Source organism: Cynocephalus volans, chromosome 4 (assembly GCF_027409185.1).
Source record: "Cynocephalus volans isolate mCynVol1 chromosome 4, mCynVol1.pri, whole genome shotgun sequence".
In the NCBI taxonomy this organism is placed as follows: domain Eukaryota; kingdom Metazoa; phylum Chordata; class Mammalia; order Dermoptera; family Cynocephalidae; genus Cynocephalus; species Cynocephalus volans.
In genome coordinates, this window is record NC_084463.1 from 21,577,046 (window position 1) to 21,583,045 (window position 6,000).

At 55.2% G+C, this 6,000-nt stretch overlaps 1 protein-coding gene across 3 annotated transcripts in view; it reads right to left on the bottom strand.

Annotated features, from left to right (window-relative positions):
- The window catches only part of PKNOX2 (PBX/knotted 1 homeobox 2), a 266,441-nt gene extending 261,442 nt beyond the window's left edge, over positions 1–4,999 (bottom strand). For 2 of the 3 annotated variants that reach the window (XM_063093947.1, XM_063093944.1), the window contains exon 1: positions 4,934–4,999. The gene's annotated coding sequence lies outside the window, so the exon portion shown is untranslated. Of the gene's footprint in view, positions 1–4,030; positions 4,051–4,933 lie in introns of those variants that run through there. The other variant, XM_063093949.1, reaches the window with a different exon arrangement.
- Positions 5,000–6,000: the final 1,001 nt, after the last annotated feature.

Consider the following 6,000-nt stretch of genomic DNA (forward strand, 5'->3'; position numbering starts at 1 on the left):
CCAAAGAATGTGACTTTGCTGCTGAGAAGCCCCCGTCTCACTTTTTTTTTTATTTAGAATGTATCCTATGCTTGATTCATGCCCATCCTTCACTCCTCACAGCCTAAAGAGGACTGTGTGTGACATATTCACTTTGTAGATGAAGAAATCAAGGTCCAGAAGCTAGATGACCCACTGGAGCCACGTAGCCAGGCAGTGACAGGGTAGAAAGCTGCCAGGCCTCCAAATTTCAGCCTAAACGCTAGCTCAGCATGTTGACCTGCCAACCCAGATTATCTCCCGACCACTTCCCTCCCTCCTTCCTCCTTTTCCCATCAGGTATTAGATTTAATTAAATTAGCAGATCCCCATCACCATGATCCTGGCCATGCTGCCTGGATAGAACCCAAAGAGCACAGTTTCTCCCTCTAAATTCTTCTTCTCGGTATAATTCATTCTTCAATAAGTCACGGATCTCACGTGAAGTGTTTATACAAAGCATGGTGTGTTGGCTAGACTCAAACCTCACAGTGGCTCCTGATGATTTCATTTTCCGTATAACGTCCTCAGTCATTCCTCTGCAGCATCGTTTCCACTCTCTCTGTACTTGGATCTGCATTTTGTTTGATCCAGACACTTTACTTCACATGCCGTCACCTCCAGCAATTGCATCACACATTTATATATATCTTACAGCATCACAGTCCTTGTGCCACACAGCATAGGGAAAAGAAAAACTCATAACAGCCTTTCTCACTCTCCTCGAACTAATTTAGAAAATGTGCTCCAGATTAAATAAATCGGGAACAAAAGTCTGAAACTGGAGATAGAATTTCAGAAAGGTGGGGGGTAGGAGGGAGCTAAATAAATAGCAAGGAAATCTTGCAACATGTTGGAAGCCTATAAATTTTATTGGTTGTTTCTTTAATAAAGACAAATTCAATTGCTAACAACACAGTATTATTAAGCCTCTAACATTTAAAAATCTAATTTGCCCTGCTCTGCTGCTGTTTATGTTGCGTGTTGCATTCACGAAGGGTAAGGAAGTCAGGTTGATCGGTTTGGTTTGGTTTCTAAAGTAGGCTAATAGAGATCCCTTTAAAATCTAGCCTTTTTGCTTTCTAGGCATGCTTTGGTCGCTAATGAGTTACAGCCCCAGGTTGAAGATGGACATGGCAGAAAGAAATTTAACACACACTCTGGTGCACCCATAAACTTCAAGGCCAAGGGAGAGGAGGTATGTTTCCAGTTAAGCTAGAACTCCATGAATTTAGGATTCTCCACTCACGAGACAGTAATTCTCCTTATTTCATCACTAACTTACTTCAAATGTGTTTATACAATTTATTGCTACTGAACTTCCAGGCAACTGGTGTAGAGTTAATGAAACCCAGCTTGGAGAAGCTTTGAGCTTTGAACAACTAACCACAGTTTAAATGGTTATGACATGCGGTCAAAGCCACAGCCCAGCCCCACTGCAGTTTCTGTGTTAGGACCTAGTCAAAAACCTTGTCACTTAACCTTTTGTGCCAAACAGATTGAAAAAGGAAAAGGCGCTGAAAAACAGCCTTCCTTGTTCCTTCTCAAGGTTTCCAGCCATTTAAACACATTTATCTTACTAAAGGCAAGGCAAAGTCCCTCCCTCAGTGCCCAAGTAAATATTTTAGTTGCAGTTTGAATTGGTAGCCGAAATCCTGAAATCCAGTTTGAGTTTAATTGCACAGGGTTAGGCCTACCTAAAGCAATGCGGGGAGGGAGCTGCCGTGGAGGCACTAAGCAATTTAAAGCCAGACTCAGTGAAAGCCCAAAAGGCAATATAGGAATGTTCAGAGGAAACTGGCCTGGAAAAGAAATAAACTCGTCTTTCTGAATTACTTGGAGGTTGACTTTTATTAATCCTCATTGTCACATGGCGTCCTCCCCCAAGCTCTGTCCATGTGGGAACTTCAGAAAGCTCCCTCTTTTTAAACAGGCCCATTTTGGAAGAGTAAAGGGAAGGTACTGGATTTGCCACTGCTGCACAATAAAAGCCCCTTTTGAAAGCAGCACTTTCATTAACTTAAAGCAATCTATAGTCTTAAAAGCAGAGAGCAGTAAACTCCCAAAAAGGATCATAAAACAGCCAGTCTCAAGTTGGGTACACTTCAGTGCAATTTGCACGACGCATTTTACTGGGAGCGGTGTTCGGGCCCATCTCCCTCCAGTAACCCCCTGCCCCTTATTCTGAGCAGCCTCTCTTTCTCTTGGCTTTCATGCCTTTCGCGCTCACAAAAGAGAGGCGGTGACCGGGGAGTCTCCGTGGGGTCACGGCTCCCTCCCCCCCCCAGGCTCTCGGCGGGAGAGAGCGCGCACGGATTCCAAGGCTGCAAAACAACAGCCTTGGAGCTCTGCCGCCGCGGCAGTCGCAGCGCCCCGGGCCGCCGAGACCACCGAGGGCCGAGCGTCTTCTGTGTGCCATAAGGGTTGGCTGACTCTCCCAGAAATTTCAAACCTTCCTTCCCTCCACCACCAATACACGCTTTCTCTAGTTGGCCAGAGGGTAACCTCCTCTCTGGTGGGGACCTCTCCATACCCGCCCCCCCCAGCTAGGTCTGAGCCTTGGGGATGCAGCTTGGGTGGGAGGGAGATCATGAGTTCAGAAACAGGATTCCCACGCCCCGCTCCCGCTTCCGCTAAGGCCCTGGAGCCTCGGAAAACCAGAACGGCAAAGTAAGCGGGAGGGCTAGGGGCAGGGGGTTGGGTAATATATCGTGGTGTGTTAGAACACCATCAGTTTCTCAGATTTGGGGAGGGAGGGTCGTCTAAATCTGGCTAAAATGCGAAGCTTTTGGCTTCCGCCAGTTGGAGAGCACTAGAAACCCGAAGCCAATACCCTAGAGAAGTCCCAGGACAAGGGGACCCCGAGTTTCGTCCTGCCCTGGGCGCAACATCGCAGGGAGGGATGAGCTGGTGGCTTTCCTGGCCAGGCCCGGGGAAGCGCAGGCAGCGTGTGTGGGTGAAGAGGCCGCAGCTCCGGTCAGTGCGCCCGAGTTCGAGCTCGCCCTGCCCTGCCGCCCCGACTCCTCCGGCCCAGTGTGGCACCTCGCGGCTAGCCACCCCTGCCCCTCACCCCCATTGCAGGCCGCGGCCCCTGCGGGTCAACCCGCATCTGCCCTGCCGCACTGTGCCCGCAGACCCCAAGTGGCTCCCGGAGCCCGCCGAGCCTCCAGGGTCGGGTTCTCGGCTCCACTCCAAGGCCCGCGAAGCGGCCCTGTCGCTTCACCCAGAACGTCCTTTGATTTGTCCACTTCCCGGAATCTCTCTCCTAGGACTGGGTCCCTGTGCGCCCCAAGCCCTCTCCTCCTGATCCACTTTAGGGGAGAAGCAGCAGAAATTCGGGGCTCGCCTGCCATGGGTCTGATCAACTACTTTTGTAGCCCACCTAAATGCTTTCCTACCCGCGAAGCGTCAGGACCCGCGCGCGCGACCCTCCCCAAATTCCAATAGCTTCGACCCCGGCAAAGAGGCTGAATCTTAAAAACGCCACCCGGTCCTCGACTATACAGCCTCAGATCTAATCCCGGGCCCCTAACTCCTACCTCCAGCCTCTGCTCTGGCCGGCGTGTAAACTACTCAGCGGCCCTTCAGTCCCGATTCTGAAAACAGCCTGGACCTATAACAAACTCTAGCCTGGCCCTAAAACCCAGCCCTAACTCAGGACTGATCCACAGCACCCCTCCCCTCGCCCGCCTCCCATTCCCAGCCCGGGTCTCCCCACCGCGCGGGAACCCCCGGCTCTCCTTGAAGAGTCCCCGGCCCACGTCTCTTGTTTCTCCTCGGGTTCGGGAGCCCCCTCGCCTAACCCGAAACGAACGCAAACTTTGAGCGCCAGACTCGGGCCCTGCCCCATCCCCTCAGCTCTCTCCTCTTGGGCTCCTTCCGTCCCCGCTTCTATGAACTCATCCCCTAGTTCTTAAGCCAGGAGGGCTCCCGATTCCCAAGCTTCGCCACGGACCCCTACGCCTCCCCCAACCTCACCAAAGACCCCAACAATTCACGGAAAGCCAATGACCTTTCGAATTATCGCTCCTCCTCGGGCTAGGGTCCCTGAGTGTGGACTCTCGGATTCCGGCTTCCCTGACCCCACTCGTGCTCCCCTGTCGCACTGATCCGCCTGCAAAGCCCCACTCGCCCTGCCTCCCTGGGCCCGGCCGGACGCGGCCGAGGCTCTGATTCCAGTCACCTGGCCCCTGTCTGGGGCTACTCCCGCTTCCAGTCGCTTAAATGCAGCTCCAGGCTGGAGGCGCCGAGTAAGCGCCGGCCCCAAAGGCGCCCGAAGCCCAGAGAAAGAGAACCCGGAGCCGGCCCGCGGTTCCCAGCCTCGCTCCGCCGAGCGCCCAGCCCGGAGCCGCCTGCACCCGGGCTCTGGCCGGCGCACTGGTCCCTATTCTCGGGTCCCTGGGCGCTCCCGGCGCACAGCTTCCCGCCCGCTCGCTCCGGGGTCTTGGGCCCGCGGCGGTCCGAGTCCGCAGCCCGGCTCCTCGCACCCGCGGACAAAGCGCGCCCGGCCACGGGCCCCGAGCGGGGCGAGGGCGGCGGCAGCGGGGCTGCGCGCTGGCCGGGCCGGGGCGCGGGCGGGCCGTGCGGCTCTCGCCGCCTCCTTGCCCGGCCTCGCCGCCCGTCGCGCTGCTTCGCTCGGCGCTCTCCCGGCGCTTCCCCAGCTTCTCTCTGCACGCTCCCGCCGTCCCTCTCTGCTCCCTGCCTCCCTCCTCCCTGCTGCCTCCCTCTCTCTCCTCCCTGTTGCCTCCCTCTCTCCCTCTCTCCTCCTTGCCCTGTCGCAATGAATAATACTCTGGCTTGGGGACTGGAATAAAACACACGCGCTCTGAGGCAGCCGCCCGCAGCAGCAGCCGCCGCGCCGCCGCCGCCGCCGCCTGCAAAAGCGTCTCTGACATGGAAATGAATGACAGCTTACCTGATGCCAATCTTCATCAGACTGACACCGGCGTGACAACACAGCCTATACTTCCCAGCACTGCTCGGGACGTCAGCGGCACAGGGACCCGCCCCCCGGACCCCCCCTCCACACACCTCCCCTCTCCCCACTCCCCCTTTCTCCCCACCCCCCATCGCCCCCACCCACTCCGGGCCCCGGCTCTTCCAAGTCGGAGGAGCCGCTGGAGTGTCTCCCTCTACTGGAGGCTTTTCTCAGACGTCAGGCGCGGGCCCGCTCCTGCCGGCGGGGAGGCAGAACGGCGCTGCAGAGGAAGCCTCAGAGCTAGAGGTGGCCTCTGAGGGGGAACGCAGCGGACCCCCAAGGAACTCAGGAACATCCTTGCCCCACCCCCATGCTAAGTCTTCCTTAGCGAACAACAGGCGTAGAGTTCCAAGACATCCGCTGCGGAGGGGACCAAGACGAGGCAAAATTTTCTGTGGACTCCAAAAGAACTCCCCAGAAATGATGTAACTTAAAACACGCGAGAAATTCTTCCCTCCACCATGACTCCCCACCCCACCCCCCATTCCTGCCCGGCTGGCCTCATTTTTATGATTGCATTTGAATAATTCTCATTACCCTGGCCCCAGAAAAAGGTGCTCAGATGACACTCTGGTTAGTTATTCCTAGTCTCTGGAGCTTTTTCTGGGGCTTCCTGGGGCGTTTTGTTCACAGACAGGGAGACAGGGTAATGGGATGGGGCACGGGGAGAGATAAAAGAGTGTAGAGGTTTTGACCGTAAATCACCTCTTTGCAAATGTCAGGCAAGCCTCTTCTAAGCCACTGCTATTTTCATTGTAAAAAGTCCTTGGTAAACGCAGTGAGTTCCCAGAGTTCCGGGGGTTGGTGCAGTGATCTAAAGGGAGAGACCAGCAGGGCTGTTTCAGCTCGGGCCTGCTGGGGTAGCTTCATGGCTTCAAGGAGGAAATGGGCTCCTCACCTAAGTGCCTTCTACAGTGGGAGACCAAAGCAAGCATGTGTAGTCATACCTGTGCCTGTGTTCATTCAACAAAGATTACAGCCCTACTAAGTACCAGGTGTAGGCA